Here is a 25,270-nt window from a genome sequence, read left to right as displayed (position 1 = left end):
CACCTGTCCACAGCCTCCTTTCAGGTAGTTGTAGAGAGCAATAAGGTCTCCCCTGAGCCTCCTCCTCTCCAGGCCCCAGGTCCCTCAACCTCTCCTCACAGGGCTTGTGCTTGAGACCTCTCCCTAGCCTCGTTGCCCTTCTCTGGACACATTCAAGTATCTCAATGTCATTCTTAAATTGAGGAGCCCAGAACTGGACATAGTTCTCAAGGTGTGGTCTAACCAGTGATGAGTATAGGGAAAGACTGACTTCCCTGCTCCTGCTGGCCATACCATTTCTGATACAGGCCAGACTGGCCACCTGGACACACTGCTGGCTCATATTTAGCCAGCTGTCAACCAGTACCCCCAGGTCCCTTTCTGCCTGGCTCTCTGGCAGGCCCTTTTACTGTGCTTCTCTTTATGGCAAAGCCAGCCTCCAGCAGGATATCAGTTGTCTTCTTACCCTTCTGGTAAACCTCTTCTGCTGTCTCACCCCATACAGTGATGTCATTGATGAACTGCAGGTGCTCAGGAGCTTCACCCTTCTCCAGTGCAGTCTGGATCACCTCATGGCAGATAGTACTGCTGTGCTTCCAGCCCTGGGGCAATCCATTCCAATGGTATTGAACTCCTCTCCAGGTGAAAGCAAACTGTGGCCTGCACTTTTCTGCAATGGGAATGGAGAAAAAGGCATTAGCAATGTCAATTGTGGCATACCACTTGGCTGCCTTTGATTCCAGCTCGTACTGCAGCTCCAGCATGTCCGGCACGGCAGCGCTGATCAGAGGAGTCACTTCATTCAGGCCACAGTAGTCCATGGTCAGTCTCCATCCCCCATTTGCCTTCTGCACTGGCCATATCGGGCTGTTGAAGGGGGAGTGAGCCTTGCTGATTACCTTCTGGCTCTCCAGTCATCGAATCAATTGGTGTATGGGATGCAGAGAGCCTCTGTTGGTCCTGTATTGCCTACAATATACTATGTGAGAGGTAATAAGTAACTTCAAATCCTGCACCTTACGGCTGCCCACTACGGAGGGGTCATCCAACAGCTCGGGCATGGCGGACAGCTGTTCTTTGCCTGCAGTCTCTATAGCTGATACCCCAAACACCCACTTGTGCCCCTAGGGTCCTTGAAGCATCCCTCCTGCAGAAAGTCAATGCCAAGAAGCTTCCACAGAAAGCCAATGCCAAGAATGCAAGGTGCATCTGGACCAGTCACTATGTCATGCTTTCCCCGCTCATTCCTGGTCAGGCTTATCTTAGCCTGCAGTGCAGTCAAATCTTATGAGTCCCATGTGACTCCCTGAATGCTTATGGGCTCAGCCCCTTTGTACCTCGATGGTATCAAGGTGCATTGGGCCCCTGTGTCCACCAGAGCTCATTACTTCAGGGCTTCTGAAATACCAGGCCATTTCACATAAACATTCCAGTGCACTGTGTTGTACCTGGCCCCCACCTAGCTGGAGGTAGGGCACTTCTAATGCTAGTGGTGATGCTCACACTTGTTACAGGGTCCTGTGTTACTAGGAGAAGGGTCTCTTAAGCAAGGGGGAGCCCTCTGGGGAACTGGGGCAGCCCTTCTCCTGGGCAAGTTATCCCCATTGTGGCCACCTTGCAGTTCCTACACTCTGTTCCAGAGGGCAGAGGTGGGTTGGCCATGCCAGCTGTCCATGTTCTCTCCGTGGTCACAGAGAATCCTCCATAGAGACCCCCTTGACATCCCCCAATTGGCTTGGGGTGATCTCCTAGGGGAAGGTCGCCTGTTCCTGATTGCTGAAACATGGACCCATTCTGAAGGAGAAGGGGAAGGGGAAAAAGAGGTATCGTTCCCCTTTTTCAGTTCAGACAGGGAGGCCTTAATCTCTTTAGTCATAGTTTCTATGGCTGAGATTATGGGTCTCTGATTTACACTGTCTTCATATTCCCTCAAGTCACTAGCAAACTCACAGAAAGTTTTAGGACCTCCATCCTGTCAGGAGCATCCCTCCCAGTGTGTGAGCATGTTTTTGAGAGACACCCTGCCTGAGTTTCTTTACGAAGGACTGTTTTGGGGGCACCTCATCTGGGTCAAAGGGGAGCTGGCTGTCTCCATAAATTATTTCCAGCACAGCCATCTGTCTCAAATACCGTATGCTGTCTTCCATAGCTGTCCATCTAATTGGGGCCCAGAGCAAGTTGTCTTTTGAGCAGTACTGGCTCTTTATGGCATTGAGGGTCTGGGCCCAAAGAATTTTGCTAATCTTTGTCCAGACCAGCATCACAAGTCAGGGAGCCTAAAAGCTTCACCTCCCTCTTATCTAGGTCTGCCATTTCCACACCTTCATCCCAACATCTCAGGGCCCATCTTAGTATTGTCTCACCCTCTTTCCATGCATAATCTCGATGAGTTTGCCTTAATTCCTTCCTGGGCAGAGATGTAATAGTTATTATCTCCTGATCTGAGTTATCCTCATCCACCAGTGGGCCCTTTTCACTGGGCAGCGCTCACTACAACACAACCCCTCCCTCTTTGTGTCCCTGTTTACACAGTGCTTACAGTGTTCACAGCACCCCACCCCTCAGGTATCAGAGCTTACAAAAGATTGCACCCATTGTTCCTCTGCAGAGAGTTCTTAATGAGTTAGCACCTTCCCTTCCCCACATGGCCAGGGTGAATGCTGCTATGAGGATTACTTCTAAAAACATAGAACATATCATTATATAAGGCAATTTTCCCTCAAAGACATTTTTATCTACATGGTTAGTTTCCTAGCCTGCTTCTGAAAAATTATCTATGTCAGAGAAGTTATCACTGCCAATGAAATTCATAGAATTTAAAGAGGTACGTGCCCAAGTGCATTGGTAAAGTTTTTATCCAGTTGAGCAGCATCTCTATCATTAACCAAACCACATGGTGACTTATTAATTTGTAGATATGGGTCCAAAAGATCCAGCCAAAAACCCATGCAAAAGCTTGGAACATTAGAGTCTTCAGAATTAACATCTCTACTTCCAATCCTTTCTTTCCAAACAAAGCATTACTTCTCAAATGAAATATTATTTTTCAAACCCCACGTTGGAGTGCCAAAATATTGTAGTGGTTTGAGCCTGAACTGGAGTTTAAGAGCTCAGACGGTAGCAAAAACCCCCTGAGAATTCCTCCCCCCGCCCCTGAAGAGACTGGAGGTAAATCTACCAAAAAATAATCTGGAGTTGTTTGGAAGTAGGAGAAGTAAATTTGTTAACTATATATATATAGAGAGAGAGCAGTAACAGGGAGGATTTACAAGGGTAAGGAATAAGGGTGAATAGGAGAATATAAAAAGCTAAATTTGGATGGCCTTGTATCTCCCTTGAATTTCAGCCCTTTAGAGAAGCATGGACGCGGCAAGGAGAAGATCAGGCCCAACCACGTGGCAGAACCAGGAGGGCAGCAGCAGCTATTGTCCTCTTGAATAGGTGAGGCAGGAGCAAATAGGGAAAATGGCCACACTGTCTTCGTTTTTTATAGGCTTGCTGTACAGGAAGGGGAAGTGGAATTGACCACCTTTAACCCAGGGGCCCCCCCTCCTCCTGGGAGGGGGAAATCACATCCCTCTTTGTTCATCTTGATCAGGTTTCTTTTGTCCCCTGGGGAAGCAGGGCTCTTGCAGTCTGCCCCCAGGATGGGTGTACCCCAACACACTGCTCTCCAGCCACTCCAACCCCAGCCTGTAGCGCTGCATGGGGTGGTTGTGCCCAAAGTGCAGAACCCAGCACTTGGACTTGTTAAATGCCATCCTTTTGGACCCTGCCCACGTATCCAGCCTGTCAAGGTCCCTCTGCAGAGCCCTTCTACTGCCTAACAGATTGACACCTATCCCGAACTTCGTGTCATCTGCAAACTTACTAAGGGTGGACTCTATCTCCTCATCCAGATTATCAATAAAGATATCAAACTGGATTGGACCCAACACTGATCCCTGGGGTACACCTCTAGTGACTAGCTGACAGTAGTACCATTCACCATCACTCTCCGGGCTTGGCCTTCCAGCCAGTTCTTAACCCAGTGCAGAGTGCACCTGTCCAAGCCACAGGCTGACAGCTTGGCCAGGAGTTTGCTGTGGGGGATGGTGTCAAAGGCCTTGCTGAAGTCCAGGTAGACTACATCCACAGCCCTTCCCACATCCACCAGGCAGTCACCTGATCATAGAAGGAGATCAGATTGGTCAGGCAGGACCTGCCCCTCCTAAATCCGTGTTGGCAAGGTCTGATCCCTTGGCCATCCTGCAGGTGCACTGTGATTGCTCCCAAGATGATCTGCTCCATAATCTTGCCTGGCACTGAGGTCAGGCTGACAGGCCTGTAGTTTCCAGGTTCCTCCATCCTGCCCTTCTTGTGGATGAGCATCACATTGATACTACAGATTGCCAAACCTTGCCTAGAGTGCACAATCGTAAATGTATTCAGCACATACTCATATACACAAAGAGAAATGAACTGTACTGCTGCATAACAAGTGATTGTTCCTTTTTTAGCTTGCGTGCCCCAACCAACCAGTGTGTATCTTGGGAGCTTTACTGTGTTATGTACAGTATAATGGTTTGTCTGTAATATGGCTGGGGTGTGTTTGTATCAGCTTCATGTCAGGTGGAACAATAGCTGTGGACATGCAGAGACATGGACCATGGTGCAAGCTAGACTGGCCCTCTGAGAACTGAAGATGCTGATGAACCCTGTTGTTCTTTTTCCTTGTCACTGTTATCTGCGGGTGAACATGGCTCCAACCTAAATAATCTCTCTATACTGAATGCTGTTCAGCACTAATGCAAAGGGGAAAAGACTAAAGCTCTTTTGTTCCCCAGCTCAGCACTCCTTTCCCGGGGAGATCCTCTGTTGGTTACCATGGATATGCAGACTGGTGGTACAGTCTTCCTGTCAATTATTTAGTACACCTACTAACATCTGTACCAGTGCAGCTTTCAAATATAGCCCGTGCACGGTGCTGGATCTGGTGCTGTTTTACACATTGGTTTTGGCTGGTTGTTCTGCCTTCTTGAGCAGATGTAACATTGTGGTGGGTTGAAGTTTCCCCCAGCATTAACTTTTAGCCCGACCAACTCAGTTAGAAGCAGATGAAGCTGTATTCACAAGCAAAAACTACGCTCTACAATGGAATGCAATGAATATGTACAAAATGTACTGTATTGACAATATTGTACTGATATTTACTGTTTGCTACAGTTAGCAAACAACACAAAACCCCCTCCCCAGTCAAAAGACCCAGGAAGCCGTTCCATTGCCTCCCCAAACCCCCCTGTCCTGAGAGAGAGAGAGGAGTTGAGAGAGAAAAAGCAGTGGGCTAGACTTATCCCAAGGCCAGCCGAAAGCATGTTATCTTCCCCTGAGTGAAGCAAAACAGCCAAGATCAGAAGAGAAAAGGAAATGGGAATGTGAAGAACTGTTGTGATACAGCTCCTCTTATCCTAGACATTTATCCAATGAATTTGTTTATAATAATCTTTTGGATTTCCTTTTTACACCCAGTAGTGATTTATTTACATTTTTCTACTTTCCTGCTCAAAATCTGCAGCTAAATTTTAAAGGCATAGCCTAAAACTACCACAAACATTTCATAACTTGTCATTGAATGTTTATCCTTCCATTCATGGTGACAACCAGGTATCCAATTGTCATTTCTTTGTGAACCACTAACGTGAAATACATTAAGCAGCTTGGGAATTTCAGGCTGTCTGTTTCTCAGCACCACTCCCTCCAGCTCTGGGTGGTGTATGAAGTATCAGGTTAAGTGAAGACCTGGAGCAGGTGAATCAGTGCAATACAATTCAGTAATGAAGGAATTTGCACAGCAGAAGAATTTATATCTTCAGTTGCACTTGACTCACATTGTGCTTGATTTGGCACTTACTGGGTAATTAGGGAATCTTTTGACCTCAGTGGGTATTGTATCAGAGCTGCTGAAATCAAGGACACTGGACAGCTGGGACAGGTTTATCGGTTTCATACTCTATAAGTAGGACCAGATCTGTAGTATCAGTATTATCTAAACCTTAAGAGATCTATATGCTGCAGACCTCACACTTTGCATTTACTTCACCATACGATGTAAACCTGAGAGATGGCAGACTATTTGTATGTCAGCTGAGCCACCAAATCCACCAGAGAATGAGGAAAGGACAAGTATGTGCAAATTTAAGTATTGAACTAGGAGTTTTCAAGCTTTTGTTCACTTAGACAGTTTGGATGAATAGTTGGTCCTTTGTGGCTTTCAGATATGAAACCAAGTTGTTTGTTTTTTCATGAAATGAATGGCTTTTTCTGTCTTTAAAATACCTTTAAGAGGGAGCACCAATAATGAGAGATTTAGGAGATGTGTTTGTTGAAAATGTTGCTGTGGCTGTGATTTGTCCAGAGCCATGCAAGATCTTCTCAAGTACAAATAGCACAAAGATTTTTATTGCTCTTACTCATTAATTGTATTCTCATAGTATTCAAAGGACTTAGCACAGGGAGCTACTGTGTTTAGAACTGTGCAAACACTCAAGAGACAAAATCATCTCTAAAAAGGTCTCAGTTTAAGGTAACAGAATGGGTGGGCAGCTCAATAATTCCTTGCCGTTAGGCATTCAAATGGAGTCATGGCAAGAGCTTTTGGCACTCTTTCCCTTCCTCCTCCTTCTGTGGCCATTTGTCCTCTTCCTCAGCCCCTTCCCAGGCAGCTGCTGCTTCAGTTTCACAGGCTGCTAGAGCTCTGGGCTGACCAGTGGTCACTTGCCTTCCCCTCTCCTATTGAGTGCTGTCTAGGCAGGGTACCCTGCAGGCATGGGTATAGTTATGCCCATGTTCACATTAGTTATTCCATCAGAGATCACATACATTGTCACTGAAAAGCACAAGATGGTACCCAATGCCCCTGGAAAGCAATTTGGAGAATGTAAGTCCAAGGGTTTTTTTCCACACAGCATTTTTTTCTTTTGGAAGTGCACTTGTAATTTTCTTCTATTGGCTGCTGCACAACATGATGTCTTCTCTTTGTACAAGGCCACACAACACCAATTCCTGGGGCAGCAAATCCTGCTTCCAGGCAATATCCACAACATAGACCATTCATTCCTCTCAGTACTTCTCTTTCACTCTGGCCTTGTGCGTTATTCTCTTTTCCAAATTTGCTCCTGAGGTAATGACTCTCAGAGGTACAAGAACAAAATTCCTGTTGGTGGAGCAAGGCCTTGCCCAGACCTGCCTGTCTGCCTGCATACTATTTTGGATGCCAAGTAGACAGCAAGAATGAATCAATGCTGTGAGATTGCAAAGCAAGTGTATCATTTAGCTGTTTGGACCAGCAGATGGCAAGTGGGGAGGGAAAAAATAAATCTAAGAGTCAATCCAGGGAATAGACATTAAATAAAGCCATCTGGCAAACTGTGTGAGGGGAAAAGAAAAAGATGAGAGCAAGTTCTGCTTTGAGTATCTGCTCACAACTGAGAGGAAGTTTCTGGGAACTCATGCCATGAAAGAGCAGACTTTGACCCTGTAATGTGTTCTGTGGAGCATCAAAACCTTTAGCAGTGACAAGGACTTAGGAGGGAGGCTCTAGACTGCGAAGTCAAGAGAACGTAAGAAGCAGCAGTGTTTCTGCCTATATGAGATCATGATGATACCTCATGTAGAATAGTGAATACAGGAGTGCTTGATCCCCCCCTGAGACTGAGAAGACCATATATAGGAATCTAGATTGTAGTAAAGGACTAAAAGGAAAAGTGGAGAGTAAGCAAAGAGGGTGATCTAATACATCCCAAATTCTGAAAGGCATCCCTAAATCTGTTTTTAAGCCAGTGCCATGGGGGTTTGTTACTTTGCCCTGCTATTTTTACTCCCAGAGAGGAGAGATGTATGTGGTTTTGCACTCAGCCTTTTAAGCAAAGTTTCAAAAGAGAAGCATAGATCATTGAAAAGGGAAATGGTGTCTTATGTAAGTGCTCAGCTTTTCTTTTGGCAACTTGCTCTCAGGGAATGTGATTTCAGAGCTCAGAAGTCTAGCAGATGTTATTACTATTTATGTTTTACAGGTCAGTGCTTAGGGTTTTATTCTCTGAGAAATGCACACAGCTGCTAGCCTGTCCATTGCATTGTAAGCACAAGTTGATTCTCTGTCTTATTCTTAACTTACACATGAAATCTATTTTTCTGGTAAAAGGGGGAGTACTGTGTCACTTTCTGAAAATTCGACAGTTTTGTTGGCAGACTGTGTTATCCTCCTATTCCCATAAAGAGAATGGTGGTTCATTATACACTGAATTTGGTTCCTGGTGTCCAGGCCTGTGGCATTAACATGAAAAATCCCAGTGTTGTATCATCATTTTTTAGTACATCTGTTCATAATAAGGTTTATGTCAATGACAGTGTAGTAGCTATATTTTGTGTTTGAACTGTCAGTTTCAGACACTTACGTGGAAAATAGTTGCCAGCTCTCACTGAACCTAATTTTCAAGTATCTATTTCTTTTTCATCTCAGCTGTATTGTTACTGATTAGTTATTGTATCTGAGAAAGTTGTCTTTAGTTTCCCTCATCATCTAATAGCCAGGCTAACAAAAAGGCAGTATTTCTGTCCCTCTGCTCAGATGAATAATTCATTGTCCTGCACTTTGTGTAAAGTAAATTTGAAATGTTTCTTTTGTAAAGCTTATTTACAAAAGAGTGGTGGACAGATAACTTAGTTTGCTGCCTTCAGGCATGTAATTTGCTTTTTACCGAGAGACAAAGAACATTCTGTTTCTGTTAAATTTTGGTTAAGGAAATAGTATTAGAGATAGTATCCTTTAATTGGGGAAGTTGGAGTTTGGCAGGTTTTCAGTGCTGTTCTACTGCTGTTCTCCTCAGCTCAGATGAACAATGGGCTGGAGGGATGCTGGCAGTGTTGCTTGGTTACAATTCATCAGCATGAATCAATGCCTCACACAGCTCCTTCTGCATCTGAACAACTGGGACACTTCTCGGTACTGTATTACTGATGTATGTGGAGATGTGACCAGATTACATACTATCTCAATTACTGTAAAACTATACCCTTGCAGAGAGATTTGGACAGCAGCGTTTCACTTGTAGTGTTTCAAGTCAGGCAATTTTGAACTGTTTTACATGGCCATAGAAGTACATAGCTGAGTAAAGCAAATTTTGAACGATGAATTTTGTTGCAAGGTGTGTTTGGGGAGTTAGGTACTTTAGCATCCTCTGCAGTCATCAGGAAGATTAAATCCTTCATCAGGTATCTTCCCCTGGAACAGACATGTGACTTGCTGAAAGCTGTCCGCAGGCAAAGTGAAGCATGTAAGAGGAACTGCTGCCTACCTCATACTCAGTGCATTTGCCCAGATTTTAAGCTGGCATAAAATGAAGCTAGTGGAGTTCTGCCAGTTTAGACAATAGGAAAAAGGTGCAGGTTATTTTTAATACTATGGAATGGCTTTTTTGTACCCCACCCAGATTTGTTTTACTGCTCACCTGTTCTTGCTCTTCAAAACATCATCAGAGGAAATGCTAAGAGGGAGGAAAGGTGCCCAGTTTGAGCTCTCCCTTGAATCAGCATTTCCAGCAACATTGTTCCCATCTGTGTCTTTTTGCTCATTCTTATATACAACTGATTTATTGTTTTGCCGTTCTTACTGTTTTATTGCCTGTTAGCACTCTGTTCCATGTACCACTCACACTCCCTCTTCTGCAGGGTAGAAGTTTAAAACTTTTCTTGAGTCCCAAAACTTCCCATTCTGGTTGTGCTTGAAAACAACCAAAAAAATCAGTGGCTGTATGACAATTGGCAACTTTGCCATGAGTGTCAATGACAAATCACTGACTGAGCTATTTGCTCATCTGTGGCCAGGAGATTCTGGCACCCAGCTGAAACACTGTCTTCATCATCAAGTATCTCCCATGGCTCTCTACTTACATGGCAGTCCTGGTAAATGGCCTTCAGTCTGTTTAGAGAAAAATCCAGAAGTATTTTTTTCATCTTCCTCCTCTCCTTTCACACGTGAAATTTTTGTCCCTGAAAGGCTTTCCCTTTCCTTCTTTCAGGTTCAGCAATTCTCAGTTTCTTCTCAACTCTTCCATACTTGTGTCTTTAAATTTCTATTTGCCTCTATTAAAGGCTTCATTATTAAAAGCTTGTATTTGCTACACCTCTCATTTTGTCAAGCTTCCTTAATTTTCTCTAATTTCTGTTACTTAGTGTCAGCTTGTTGCATTGCTGAACATAAAGGCCATTTAGAAAAATACATAAGAAGCACTGAAGTGACATCCTCTCCACTCTAATTTGCAGAAGAAGAATCTATAGTAAAAAAAGGGATCTAGCACTATCTGAAATACAGATGTTTCTATAAGTGTGTTTTCTGTATAATTTTCCCTTCTGGTGATGACATCTTTAAGATGGCCTTTCATAAAGAAAATAGTTTCAGAATACCTGTGCTACTTACTCTACAGTGATCCTGCACAGAGCTATGATTTCTGACTTGCACTCAGTGCTCTCTCATGTGATCAGCTTTTCTTTAGCAGCAGATGAGTATATATTTAACATCTCAAATTTGCAGTTTGTTTCCTCCAAATGTCACTTGATTACCTAAAAAGACTTTTTGTGAGTCTCTTTAATACCTGGATTTATTCAGCTTTGCTGTCCCTCAGATCATGGCTTGCGTATACTATTTAGTCTGGAAACTGAAGTGCTATTAGGATAGACCCTAACGCTGAACTCTTCATATTTCTGCAGACAGGTGAGAGGATGCAAATGAACAAAAGTACTGTAATTTTCCTATCAACATGATAGGCTGTGGTTCTTGTTCAAAAAGGTGCTTGAAGCACCATAATCTGCCTTTGGGCAGTTGTAATTGTTGCAAGGAGAGGCTGATGCCCTGGGTAAATACAGACATTTAAGGAGTAGGCAGGGATTTCAAGCATAGCTAAGAGACTGTTTCTGGATGCCAGTCCTGCACTGAACGTGGCTGTATTGGACCACTGGACCTGCATTATAACAAAAGGAGAGGTTTTTCAGGAGTACACTACACGCCCCAGGAGTAAGCATTAGTTGTACCATTGCACAACTGGGATGGTCTGGCATTTCTGCTGAGACACTTGTGTATGTTGCCCTTACCCTCATCCCTCTCGACTTCACTGGCTCCTCCAACCCATGAGAACCATGATGTGTGCAGCATCATGTTCTTGCCAAGTTTGCCAAGGGGATGGATATTCCTTGGAGTCAGTAGAAAGCAAACAGGCATTTTTTTCAGATAATCAGGTCTGTGAGAGACTTTTACATTGTGCTGCATTTGAGGAGTTATTATTTCCTTCCACTATACAGGCTAGCTAGGGTCAGGCATACCACATCCAAGGGACTCAGAAGCACCTCAGTTGTTCAGGTGTAGTGCAGCCCCTGTTCATCTTTTAGAAAATGCATGCTGGAGAGGTTGAAAGCTAAACAGAGTCATTAATCCAATGGCATGGCAGTGACCTGAAATATTTAAAAGGTTGGAAAACGTAGAGTTCTTTAGTCATCCTTAACTTTCCTGATTTGCTTCTCTGGTTTTGTATTACAAGTTTGGTTTTAGATTATGCATCTGGGGTAACTTTAATTTTCTTGATTTTGATGTGTTTAATTCTGTTATTGTATTTGTTAATGCTGAAACTGTACATGTGATAGGTGGTTTCTTCTGCTTTATTTAATGACCAAATTTAAAACACAAAGATCTTGTTTTGAGGTTAAAAACTTCCAAGTTTCATTGACGTGAAGAACAGAAAATTCTCCCTCCATTTTCACCTGTGCACGTTCTGTTTTCACAAGAGGTGCTTTGTTGTTGTGTAAGCAGCTCAGCTACTGTTGCTCTGTCTTGGGTGGTGCTATGCAGTGGCCTTTGCAAAGCCAGGAGTAACTTTTCAGTATGTCCCTGCCTTCCCAGGAAGGACCCAGCTAAGCTTCCTGAGCATCATCAGCCTCTGCTAAGAATTCAGGTCAGGATCTCCCTGCTTGTTTCCTAGCAACTGGGGGATACTGGTGCATTCTCCTCTGACCAACTCTTTTGACTGTGTTAGATACAGGGATCACTTGGTGAAGGGATCGAGGCAGTGCTAATAACTCAGGAAGGCACAATGTACTGGGTAACTGATGAGATGTAGGGTGCACTATCCAAGTCAAACTGAATTGAGGCTTTCAGAATCCTCTGTGCGAACTTGGAAGTGCCTCTGCTCTTTTTGCAACTGCTTACATGTCTGGCGAGGTGACAGATCCCTTTTGAAACACCAGTAGCGTTTTGTGTTACATTGAATTTGGCCAACAGGAGCATACTCAGGTAAGCAGCTGAAGAAAGTTTATGTCTGAGGCACTTTAAAGGTTGTTTTCCTAGGGGTGTGATGCGTTTCTTGGTTACACAGATGCACAACATTCAGTTGTGGGAGTATTGACCTACCTTTGTACTTTAGTAAAGTTTCATCGGCTGGTAAGTAAAAAAGTTAAGTGGAAAGATGAACTGTCTTCCCTAGTTCCTTGTGGTGTCTGTTTATAGAGTGTTGAAAACAACCTTTAAACCTCTCTAGTTAATTTATTGTAGAATTGGCTAATGAAAAATCCTTAAGTGATCCAGAGTTACTGGTTACCATGCTCTTGCTGCAACTGGCTCCTTGTAGCACATTTACAAAACGGAAACCAGGAAGTCCCTTTAACTGTGTGTTTTTTGCAGAGGTCAGCAGTCATTGCCTCTGGTTGGTAACACAATGGAATTTGTTCCTGCTTTTTCTTTTCCTTTGATAGATTGTGAGTAGAAACCCTTTGACAAATGTAAAAATTAAAGCAATGTGCCATTCTAAAAAAAGTAGAGGAAAAAAAGGTAGAGAAAAAAACCAAACTGTCTTCCTTGTGCTCTAACCTCTTCTCTCTACTCACAGATGGCAGAGAGGGTGGGAATTAAACCTGAGTATGCTTGTATTTAGTGCTGGTACTGGGCTGGCATGAATTTTCTGAGGGACCACTTTCACAGCAAATACAGTTTTCATATTTTGAAAAAATTGAGAATGAATGTCTCCAGATGCATACAAGCTGTTTAACCTGCCTTTTTTTCAGAAGTCCATAAACAGTACATTCCAGCTCTTCAGCAGTATGACTTGGTACGGCTCCAGTTAACTTAAAGTGGAGGCCTGCCAAGTGACATCTCTAGGACAGGTACACTACAAGCATGTTTGTAGGGTTTTTTGCACAGTAGGCTGTAGTGGCAGATTCTGAATAGGACATAAAACACTAGGTTCCTTTTAGGCTGTATATTTTAATTATCTCTGATATGAAGCTGCTTGAGTGCTGATTCTGAGGCATTCAAGACCTGATTTCTTCAGAGAGACTGAGTAAGTGCAGTTTCAATTGATATTTTCCACGCTTAGTATTCAGAAAGACAATTCCCAGAGTCTCATGTTGCATACCTGATACAGTGTCTGCTTTTCAAACTCTGCATGTCCAATTTGCTATGCCAAGCTTTTTGTCTCTATCATACATTAGGGAGAGTTCATGCCTCCATTCCTGGGGCCACAGTGTATGTGTCCACTTAAGAGAGAAAAAAAAATCTGTACCAGAGCAGGATCTTTGTGCAATTCAGGATGTTCTTTATTACCACAGGCTCTCCCAAGTATGTAACTTCACACTACAGTGTATTTAGGTGTTGTAGGACAGAGAAGAAATACCTCTCTGAGAAGGTGCTTCATGTTTCATTTAATTGTTCCAGTCTCAAGGTCAACAACTTTCAGGAGGCAATTAACAGCAGAAACTTTTGGATCTAGCTGTTTTAGTTAAGCAGCACTCTCAGAGGATGCCATGGGATCCAAGAGATTAAATTGTCCAGCACTCCCTGATATTTCCCCTGTTCACAAAGCCTTACAGTGTGCTCTTAGTAACACTCTTCTACCAGAGCTGGAGTCTCTGCTAGACACCTCATTCCCTGCCCTTTGCTCTGACAAATATTTTTTAAATGTCTGAAAAAATGTTAAAATGAAGGAGGTCCCTAAGCAAAGAAGGTGAGATTTTCCCCAGACTTGAGCTAGTACATTTGCCAACTGCATGCAGAAGACTAAATATTTTCCTGTTACATCTACAGCAGGGGCACTCTGCAGATACACAGATGGCTGGGCTCTTGCAGTCCAGCCAAGTCCAGCCAAGGGAGTGTACACGAGTGCTTCAGCGTTTGAAAAGAAACTGGAATGGGTCCTGTAATCTGGTATTAGCAGCCAGCATCAGCTATCTGGGTAGCTAGATGTAGAAAAGAGCTAAGTCTGGGGAGATTATTGGAACATAGGCTTTACACAGAATGGAGTTTCTTAATAGTAATGTGCTCAAACACATCCTTGGACTCCGCAATAGAGAGTAGGCTGGAGGTGAAAGATGAATGCTTTCCTGTCTGCCAATCTGTGCAAGTATAACTTGCTGAGGAGCTTAATCCAAGAGTCACTTTTATGTCATCTAGCTATAAAAGCCACTTGAGATTCAGTGTCCAGCTCTGGGCAGCTGGTTGCTAGAATAGGTGAGCTTGGAGTGGGATGCATGGAGAAAAGGGTTAATAAGATCGCGAGGTGAATGAAGAGCTTATGTCTGAGAAGAGATGAAGGTAATGTGGGTTGTTGGACTTTGCAGATAAAGATGGAAAGGGGAGACAGATGTCTTCTCTAAATACCTATGGCAGGAGAGAGAAACTGTCTCAATGAAAGTATTGCACTGACACAAAAAAAAACCCAACAACAACAAAAAGCAGCCCCAGATGTAGAATGACCATTTAGTCTGGGAATGTCTAACCATCAGAGTTAAAGTTCCAGAGTAGCATTTCAGTCAGAGGCGTGGGAGAAATGGAACAGTTTTCAAAACAGCACTTTTCAAAATCAGCCTGCGAAAGCATTATATGGAGTGTGTGCCAGCAGCAACAGGGGACTGAATCTTCAGGAAGTCCCCTCTGGTAGTATGTGCCTAAGTTCTATCCCACTACACCTATGTGAAGCTCAGAGATTTTTAAATGTACCAAAACATGCCATTTCTCCAGAGATTTTACCATATGAGAGAACTGAAAATGTCCAGGCAGTGTATGGTGCCCCTGCACTGGAAAGGGAATGATTTGTGGGATGCATTTGATAGTGAGAGGTCTTGAGAAAACACAGAGCTGAAGAGCTGTTTGTGGGCAAAATGATTCACTACTGACTTTGGGCCTGAAACCAAAAAGTACTGGGGACCCTTCCAAGGTGCCACAAGACTGGTCATTTTGGACATGAGTTTTGATTTGTTTCTGTAACTAGCTCTGTACACACAGATATTTTGCCTGCCTCCCTGGCAAAGCAAGCAAAGCAAAGCAGTTTGAGGTGGGGAGTTTCTCCCCAGGAATGGTAAGATGGCTCTGAAGGTCTGTGCCATGGCTGGGAGACAGGTTGCTCCTGAATTATACCACTTCAGTGGTTTTACTCTGCACCACTTGACTTGATTGGGGTCATGGCAGACTCACAGGAGGTGGGAGGAAAGCCCTCACAAGCAGCTTTTGCTTGCACAGCTTTGCTTCTTGAGCTTTGATTTGGGAGGCTGCTCTGCCACCCTCTCTGCCGATAGTGCCCCTTTTGCTCTCATATATGTGTTGCCTGCCTCTCTGCTCTCCTGACACGTGTGGAGGAGCACACGCTTAGGTTGGATTTTTTCTGCATCTGAATGTCAATGCCATTTCATTTGTGAATGCTGCAGTACATTTTGTTGCGCCTATTTAATTCAGGCAGAGCTCAAGTGTGGTACAGTCACGTGTAAAGGCGATGGCAGATGAGAGCTGTTTATGTCATGCTGGATTTCTGCAGCTCACTTGCACTATATCTGACAAATTGCAGGCAGGAAATTTTTGAATCAATGACAAATATTTCCCAACAGTAGCTAGTTAAGTGCCTGCACATGTTAAATTAACCATAATAATCTCATCATAAATTAATAACCTGCATGTCATCAGGATTTTGAGTATTGAAGTAAAACATTCCTGGTGTATTTAAAGAACAGAGCCTAAGGATAAATGGGATAAGTCTCCAAATAGTCTTTTCCATTCTGTCCCTTTCAAACATCATCGTCAGGTTCCTGTGTAGTCTTTGAGCCTTAACTTGGCACAAGGCAGAGTGGAGAAGTTATTTTCACTGAGGGTATTGCTGCAGGGAAGGAGTAAATGGGAAAAGGAAAATCTGAGTAAGTGGCAGTTATTTCCATTTGCTCATATCCTAGTTTTGGAGCACAGTGTGGTTTGGAGCAAAGATCTGCAAGTGTAGGAGGAGGGAAGAGGTACAGGAAAACATTGCCTCTCTTTCAAACAGAAAATAACAAATTTGTCCCAAATGGATAGTAGGAATGTAAAGTCTGGAAGTACACGTCATGAGGGAGTAAATGACAAAAAATGAGGCCTCTTGCAGTTGTGAAATCCTAATTGTGTTTTTCTTATAGATTGTGGAAAAGGTTTGGAGCAAAGATGGAAGGACTCAGCAATGTTGTGTGTGATGGGTTATGCCCATCCTGAAAGCTGGGGCAGGGGGAGGGCTTGTGAAGGCATTGCCCTCCCTGGAGGGGATTTTCCCCCTGGGAAACTGAGTTAGTCTGTTCCACTCACCCTCCCTGTCCAGCAAGCCTATAAAAAGGAGGTCACTGCAGCCATTAGCTCTCTTTCACTTCTGCCTCGTGGGGACAAGAGAGAGTTGCTGCTGGCTTCTTGCTTCTCTACCACATGGTCAGGCCTGGTCCTTCTCCCTGCTACATTCACGCCTCTGCAAAGGACTGGTTTTGTATTAATATTTTTTCCCCATCCATGCTTGTTCCTTACCCTTGTGAACCCTTCCAGTTACTGTTTTTTATATATATATAATATATATATTTTTATATATATATATATATAAAAGAAAATTCTTTACCTCTCTAATTCCACGCCAACTGCAAATTATTTCCTGGTGGATTTGCTCCTTCCCTTTCTTTTCCTCTTTATTGGGAAAGAGGAGGGGGGAGCAGGGGAGGGATTCTCAGCCTTGCCCCCATCTGAACTCTTAAATCCCAGTTAAGGCTCAAACCACCACAATATTTTGGTGCTCCACATGTACTACTTCAGAGTGAGCCTCATACAACAGTTAGACAAGAGGTCTTTCAGCTTTGCGTTTGACCTGTGGGGTTTAATGCACCAGGAATGTGGAATGTGTTTACAAGGTAGCAGTTATTGTTGAAGTATGTGAGCACTGTTCCCTGGGGAAATTTCAGAGGATTGAGACTGCGCTGACAGTAGCTGTACACCTTGGATGATCTGTGTGGATGTTGGGGGAGAAACTGACCTCTGAGTCTGCAGTCAGAACCCTGCAAGGGGAATGCAGAGGAATATGCTCCCCTTCCCCACTGCCTCCTGCTACCCTCCCATGGCTCCAGTTGGATCTCACTCGATCCTCACTGCTCCTTCGTGCTAGGATGACCCAGGAGGGTGAACCGGTCCTTGGGCTGGAGACATGGCTTCTTGTTATCCCTGCATCCAAGGTGACTCCAGGTTAGCACATGACTGCAGCCAGTTCAGCACAGCTGTGTGGGCAGAAACAAGGTGAAGTTGAGGGAATGGTGAGGGCTGAGGGCCCCTGACGGCACATCGTATGAGCTGCTTATGTTCTGGCAAGTCTCAGCTGGTAGGCTGGTATATCTCTGTCTGGAAGGGCTCGGCCTTCACTTAAGAATATTTAATTCACTCTCTTTGCATTCCCTAATTTCTTTCTTTCTTTTTCCCCTCATCTATGTTAAATATCCAGTATTAAAACTATTTTGTGTAGTTATCACAATGATAGTTTCGTCCTTCCAGTATAGGAATGACCAAGGAACCCAGTAAAGCCCAGCCTAGTCTCTTTATTTCATGCACTTTCCTCATTACTTGTGTTTGGTGAGACTGGACTGTATTTTTCATCACACTAATGACAAAATATTTGGAAGCCTGGGACATAGCTATATTATGTGTTCAGATGGACCTGACATTTGAAAAGATTTATCATTAACTTTTAAAGAAACTTAATAAAAGTGTTGAAATGAGAGTGTTGTGTACAGCACACATTATAGAGCTGAGAGTAAATATTCTGTGCAGTATAGATGGATTCAGAAAGTATGAAACTTGGGCCACATTTAGCTCTGATGTTAGCATTTGCCTTCATTGTCAGATTAACTCATCTCACTGAGTTTTCCTCAAGTGGCAAAGAAAGCTGAATAAGGATATCATTCTGGGTAGTGCTAAACACTTCTTAAACTGCTGTTAACCTCTGCACTGTACAAGAACATGCTTACATAAGCCAAATTGATGGGGTGGCAGGTGTAAGTGCACTGTTCCTCAGAGCTTGCTGTGGTTCCAAGTGTGGCTTATTCTCTGTTTGCCACAAAGTAAGTGCATGTGTGCACATAGGCATATGGAAAATTTATTGTATTCATGATTCCAAAAGGCAAGGAAGGATCAATGAAAGCCCCGTTGTGTTTCCTTGAATTTAAAGGCAGAGAGACCTTCCAGCAATGTGGATAACGCTACTTGTTCTGAATACCAAAAGGCCTTGTGTAATTATTTTTGTGAAATAGCTTCAGGAATGTTCCCAGTGCTGAATTCAAGAATAATTGCAGTTGCAACATGTAGAATCAAATGTAATTTTCTTCTAACTAAAGCAAGACATTTTCTTTTCTTTTCTATTGCTTTTCAAGGAGAGGCACAGTGAATTTAGTGAATTTTTAATACCTTCCTGACCCTTGACTCTGAGTGATGTTAACCCCCTGTTGTACAAGAAAGGATTAAGTTCCTGAGAACATTATTAGCCAAAGTATTCTATGTGAACACTTGATGTTATTTAAGCTCAAAATACAGACTGTGCTTCTATAAGTAAAAGTGGCTGATACAAGCTTGAAACTCTGGTAGTATGTTGAACAATTTGTGCTCCTTAGTATACAGAGTATCTCCGGTAGGGAGCCGACCAGGGGGAGGTCTTGTGTCTTTGTGTTAAACTGCTATGCTTTTATTACCCCTGTGTGCTGAGAAAGGAGAGCCAGTATGATGTTACTACTCTAGCAGGTCTTTTAATAATAATGCTTTTCATGTTGGCAGAATAGCTCTCCTGGCCCCTCTATTAAATCACACATAAAAAAATAAAGAGAGAGTACTGCAAATAAGAAAGGGTTACTGCGTAGGAGTAAGGCATTTCACATGAGTTTGCTTTATTCTTTTGCTATTGAAAACTCTTGTTGTCCCATGTGTGTCCCCCCCCAGCTTTTAATTATTTTCTATGATTATTTGGTTTTATTTGTTGTTGGGTGTTTTTGTTTAAAGAAAGCATGTGAGTGTTACTGAGCTCGATCAAGAGAGCCGAGTTTCCCTGATGCTTCTGGGGAACAGCCTATTCCTTGAGTTATCCAGGACATCAGACTGGGAAATCCCAGTGCCGCCTCCTGACCTTTTAACATTTGTATTCTGCTGAAATGCACTTTTTTAAAAGCAAAAACCTCACTCTTTCAAAAACTGCTTTGGAGAAAAGTTTGTTTTCTTTTATGGAGTGTTTCTCAGTTCTGTCAGAAGCAAAAGGGAAAGGAAGTTCTATCATTTTTTGGGGAAAAAAAACAGGTAGAGAAGCATTTCCTTCCTCCCCATCCCATGGAAATGTCTTGTGTTTGTAATAGAGAAAGGAATGTGCTGTTGGCAAGGCTGCTGTAGAAGGGCTGGTGAGGATCTGGCACAAGAACCTGCACAGTCTTTGGAGTAATGGGAACAGGGGCACTAGAGCAGAGTTTGGGCTGGTTAGGAAAGCACACACTGCCCCACAGCAGAGAAAGAAGCAGGTGAAAACAACTGAACAGCCAAAAAACCTATTGAAAAGCTTGGGAAGATGCATCTGCTGCCTGTTCTGTTTTTGTTATGGCAGCCCTTGAAGTCTGGCAGGCTGATCGTGGCAGGTCACGTGCAGTTTGCGCAGTGGCTCGGAAGGGGAGCCCATGCAGTGAGCTGTATCCTATCTCCTCTCTCCCATCTTCCTTCTAGCGTTTATTTTGTTACCTGACATCCCTTGATTCTATCAGCAATCACAGGGATGTTGGGCACCACCTTATATTTACACAACATGCAACAGGGAATTTGAGTGATAGATGCAAGTACTGCAAAGGAAAGGGCTGGTGCCGAGAGATAGCAGCCCGTCAGTAGTTATACATAGCTTGTCCCTGTGCCACAACTTGCTATTTCTCCACCTCCTCTGATGCTGGAGGTGGAAGAATAGCAAACACTGGCACATGAAACATCACTGGAAGAGAGTATGTGTTTGTGCAACTACATTATGTTAGTCATTTCAGAGAGAAAGAGCTAGCTCTGTTCATTTTGACAGTGACTGGGAAGTGGATGAAAGGATCCCTCAAAGACAGAGTTTTAAAGAGTGGGGCATTTCCTTTCTGTTCTGTCTGGGTGCTCTCACGTGGTTGCTGGCCTAGGATCCATGTAGCCAGGGAGTGGATGCTGGTAGAAAAGCTGCTCATGGGCAGTCTTGCTGTGAGGGTTAAAAAGAAAAGGGTAGCAGTAGCTGGAGAAAATGTCAGCCACAAGAAAAGAAACAAAATCTATTGTTAACTAATGAAAGAGGCTGGTGCTACCAAAAGATTTTTGGGTTTTTTGATCTTGGGGAACTTTCTATGGCACCAGGTCAGCTAGCAACAGATGGGGTACATCTGTCCCAGAGGGGGAGAAAGATCTTAGTGCATAAGAGTGTCCTATCCCCCAAAGGGAAAAGGGTTCTAGGAAGGCAGTTAGCTGGTCTCATTGACAGGGCTTTAAACTAGATTCAAAGGGGGATGGGGCTGAAACCTGTCCCCCCAGACAGGAGTCTGGGGGTGGTAAGCTGGAGCCAGGGGTGAAACCAGCAGCCCAGCTGAAGTGCATGTACACTAATGCACAAAGCGTGGCTAACAAACAAGAGGAGCTGGAAGCCTTGTTGCAGCAGGAAAGTTATGATGTAGTTGCCATCACAGAGACATAGTGGGAAGACTCACACGACTGGAGCGCTGCAATTGATGGCTACAGGCTCTTCAGGAGAGGCAGGCAAGGGAGAAGGGGTGGAGAGGTGGCCCTGTACATCAGGGAGGCACTAGATGCCATTGAGCTGGAGATCAGGGATGAGTGGGTTGAGTGCTTGTGGGTGAAAATTAGAGGGAAGACCAGCAGGGCAGACGTCCTGGTTGGAGTCTGTTATAGACCACCCAACCAGGAGGAAGATGTTGATGAAGCATTCTATAGGCAGCTTCAGGCTGTCTCAAGATCGCCTGCCCTTGTTCTCATGGGCTAAGAGGGGCAGCAAGAAAACCTCCACTCTGGACTTCTAGAGGGTGGACTTCAGGTTACTCAAGGAATTAACTCAGAAGGTTCCTTGGGAAGCAGCCCTTAAAAACAAAGGGGTCCAGGAGGGCTGGACCTACTTTAAGAAACAAAACCTGAAGGCACAGGAACAGGCTGTGCCAATGTGCCGGAAGATGAGCTGCAGGGGCAGATGACCAGCCTGGATGGGCGTTAATTAAGGGAAAAAAGGGGGTGTATCATCTTTGGAAGGAAGGAGAGGTTACCCATGAAATGTTTAAGGACGTTGCTAGGTCATGTAGGAAAAAAATTGGAGAGGTAGAAGCTCATTTAGAGCTTAGACTGGCCTCTGCTGTGAAGAACAACAAAAAATCCTTCTACAAATATATTAACAGCAAGAGGAGAAGCAAGGACAACCTCCACTCCTTGGTGGACACGGAGGGGAACATAGTAACAAAAGATGAGGAAAAAGCAGAGGTAGTTAAGACCCTCTTTGCCTCAATTTTTAATAGCAGGATAGGTTGTCTTCCAGACAGCTGGCCTCCTGAGCTGGCAGATGGAGGTAGCGAGCAGTATAGTTCCCCTGTGATCCAGGAGGAAGTAGTTAGAGACCTCCTTAGCTGCTTGGATCCCCACAAGTCCAAGGGACTGGATGGGATCCATCCCTAGGGTGCTGAGAGAGCTGGCAGATGAGCTGGCCAAGCCGCTCTCCATCAACAGTCCTGGCTCACTGGAGAGATCCCAGATGACTGGAAGCTGGCCAACATGGTGCCCATCCACAAGAAGGGCCGGTTGGATGAGCCAGGGAATTACAGAGCTGTCAGCCTGACCTCAGTGCCAGGCAAGATTATGGAACAGGTCATCCTGAGTGCAATCACACAGCACTTACAGGATGGCCAAGGGATCAGGCCCAGCCAGCCTGGATTCAGGAAGGGCAGGTCCTGCCTGACCAACCTGATCTCCTTCTATGATCAGGTGACCCGCCTGGTGGATGTGGGGCAGGCTGTGGATGTAGTCTGCCTGGACCTCAGCAAGGCCTTTGACACTGTTCCCCACAGCAAACTCCTGGCCAAGCTGTCAGCCCCTGGCTTGGATGGGAGCACACTGCAATGGGTTAGGAACTGGCTGGAGGGCAGAGCCCAGAGAGTGGTGGTGAATGGTGCCACATCCAGCTGGCAGCCAGGCACTAGTGATGTTCCCCAAGCATCAATGCTGGGCTCCATGCTCTTTAATATCTATATCGATGATCTGGATGAGGGCATTGAGTCCATCATCAGTAAGTTTGCAAATGACACCAAGCTGGGCGCAGGAGTTGGTCTGTAAGAGGGTATGAGAGCTCTGCAGAGGGACCTCGACAGGCTGGGCAGATGGGCAGAGTCCAACGGCAGGAGATTGAACACATCCAAGTGCCGGGTTCTGCACATTGGCCACAGCAACCCCATGCAGAGCTACAGGCTGGGGTCAGAGTGGCTGGAGAACAGCCAGGCAGAGAGGGACCCGGGGGTACTGGTCAATAATAGGCTGAACATGAGCCTGCATTATGCCCAGGTGGCCAAGAAGGCCAAAGGCATCCTGGCCTGCATCAGGAACAGTGTGGCCAGCAGGAGCAGGGAGGTCATTCTGCCCCTGTACTCAGCACTGCTTAGGCCACACCTCGAGTCCTGTGTCCAGTTCTGGGTCCCTCAGTTTAGGAAGGTTGAGTTTAGGAGGTTGAGTTGCCGGAATGTGTCCAGAGAGGGGCAACAAAGCTGGTGAGGGGTTTGCAGCACAAGCCCTATGAGGAGAGGCTGAGGGAGCTGGGGTTGCTTAGCTTGGAGAAGAGGAGGCTCAGGGGAGACCTTATTGCTCTCTACAACTACCTGAAGGGAGGTTGTAGACAGGCAGGGGCTGGTCTCTTCTCCCAGGCAACCAGCACCAGAACAAGAGGACACAGTCTCAAGCAGCACCAGGGGAGGTTTAGACTGGATGTTAGGAAGAAATTCTTCATAGAAAGAGTGATTTGCCATTGGAATGGGCTGCCCAGGGAGGTGGTGGTCACCATCATTGGAAGTGTTCAGGAGACTTGATGGGGTGCTTGATTGCATGGTTTAGTTGATTAGGTGGTGTTGGATGATAGGTTGGACTCAATGATCTTGAAGGTCTCTTGCAACCTGGTCTATTCTGTTCTGTTCTATTCCATTCTATTCTAACCTGAGGACAGCAGAGGCAGGTGGCAGCAACAGAGAGGACTGGAAGAAGTTGTGAAATGCTTTGTGGGCATATAGGTGATCAAATCTCTGCTTCTGTGCACTGTGCACTCTGTGTGGTAAGGGTCAAAGCATCCCCTTGCACGCATGCTCAGACCTCCAGGCTTCTTATCTAAAGAAAACAGATTCTCAGTTCTTCTCCTCAGCCTTGGTGTCTCCAATTAGCCAAACACACTGTCTCTGGTTAAGTCTGTAAAATATGCAGCTCCCCCTTTGTCCTCAAAACAGGCTCTTGCAAGCTCCTGACCCCCAATCCCAGTGCACTCTGAATTCCATACCTCTAACACAAATCACAGAATCACCAGGATATTCATAACAAAAACTGTGATGGTCTACAAGTTTAATGGCTGTGCAACAAAATGCTGACAAAATCCAGCAGCTTTGAATCAGAACCCACTGTCACAGGTGGTATTCAGTGTGCACTTATGCTTGGATCTGGAAAGCTCAGCTGCAGAGCAGGGCTGCCAAACTTTCTCCTTTCCAGTTTCCTTAATGATTTACTGAAGTCCACCACTAAATTAAATCATCCTGAAGACTCAGCAGGATCTGTATCCTAGAGGAGCAGCTTGCATCACTTCCTCTCCCTTATTAGCAAGGGCATGGTATATCAGTTCTGGCAGTCATACTCTTTTCTTCTTTTTTTTTTTTTTCCCATTGCATTTCATGTGTGGTTCTTCTCACAGTGGAATACTAGAGAAATCCAGTTTATCAGTTTATTTTGAGATTTTATAAGCCAAAAAAGTCTGACAATAAATTGCTAAATATTACCCAAGCTTGTAACAGTATTTTTTCTATATTACATTTTTCCCAGAAGAAACTTCTTCCACTTTCCTTCTTCCTTCCCATGCCCTTTCTAGATGATCTAAGATAGAAGAAATACAGTTGAGACTATATGAGTGCACAGAGTAGAGAGGGAATATGGCAACCCAACGGGTGTTTATTTCCCTTCCTATCCCTCCCAAATGCCAGTTCATTCAAAAGTATGTGTCCAAAAAGCTACAGCTGAATTGAACAACAGCTATCTGTATCTTTTATACCTGTACTGTAAGAATATTTTATTTCTAGAAGGCAAAAAATCGTAAAGAATTAAAGTAATTTAAAGCTAAAATTCTGACTGGTATTACATAGCTTTGTGAATTTGAGAAAGAAAATGCAGGGATTACCGAGATAGAAAGAAAACCCAAATATTCAGAAAGATTCCTCTAGCTAAGGTCTGAACTGAAAGCATCCTAAACACCAGGGATGAAGACTGAAGCAGCTTTTCCTTATCTACCCCCTCTCTGAGGGCTCAGATCTGAAATGAAGGCAACATCCATGAGCTCTGCATCCCCTTCTCCTGTCACGTGGACCACAGAAAATGGCCAGCTCGAAGTTTCTAGAGGCAGCATGCCCAGGGTGTCTGCCATCATACTCTGACAGGAGCAGACACCTCAGCAGAGCTTTCACACCTCTGGGGATGCTCCAGTTCTCCAGCAAGTGCATTACCAAGAGCACCATTTGGGCACAGGTCCAAGATGCCATGCCTTGGCATAGCACACCTCCAAAAGCATGTAGTGTCACCTGCCTCCCAAGCAAAGGTTTATCCCTGTAGCTACGGGAGACTGTGTGCTAAAGATATTGCACAACGGGGTGCGGTAGGAGGAAGTGTAGGACAATGGAGTAATGAGCATGTGATGAGGAGGTATTCATAAAGCAAAAGAAACACTGCTGTTTAGCACACCTC

The 25,270-nt window shown here is 44.5% G+C and overlaps 1 protein-coding gene across 1 annotated transcript in view; it reads left to right on the top strand.

Moving 5' to 3' along the window:
* The first annotated feature begins 12,080 nt into the window (after positions 1-12,080).
* CRACDL (CRACD like) overlaps positions 12,081-25,270 on the top strand; it is a 52,665-nt gene continuing 39,475 nt past the window's right edge. Inside the window, exon 1 of the mRNA XM_054163127.1 lies at positions 12,081-12,295. The gene's annotated coding sequence lies outside the window, so the exon portion shown is untranslated. The remainder of the gene's footprint in view (positions 12,296-25,270) is intronic.

The sequence above is a fragment of the Dryobates pubescens genome, chromosome 7, assembly GCF_014839835.1.
Source record: "Dryobates pubescens isolate bDryPub1 chromosome 7, bDryPub1.pri, whole genome shotgun sequence".
Classification (NCBI taxonomy): Eukaryota; Metazoa; Chordata; class Aves; order Piciformes; family Picidae; genus Dryobates; species Dryobates pubescens.
The sequence above is the reverse complement of the archived record's forward strand: the minus strand, read 5'-3'. Positions and strand labels throughout refer to the sequence as shown.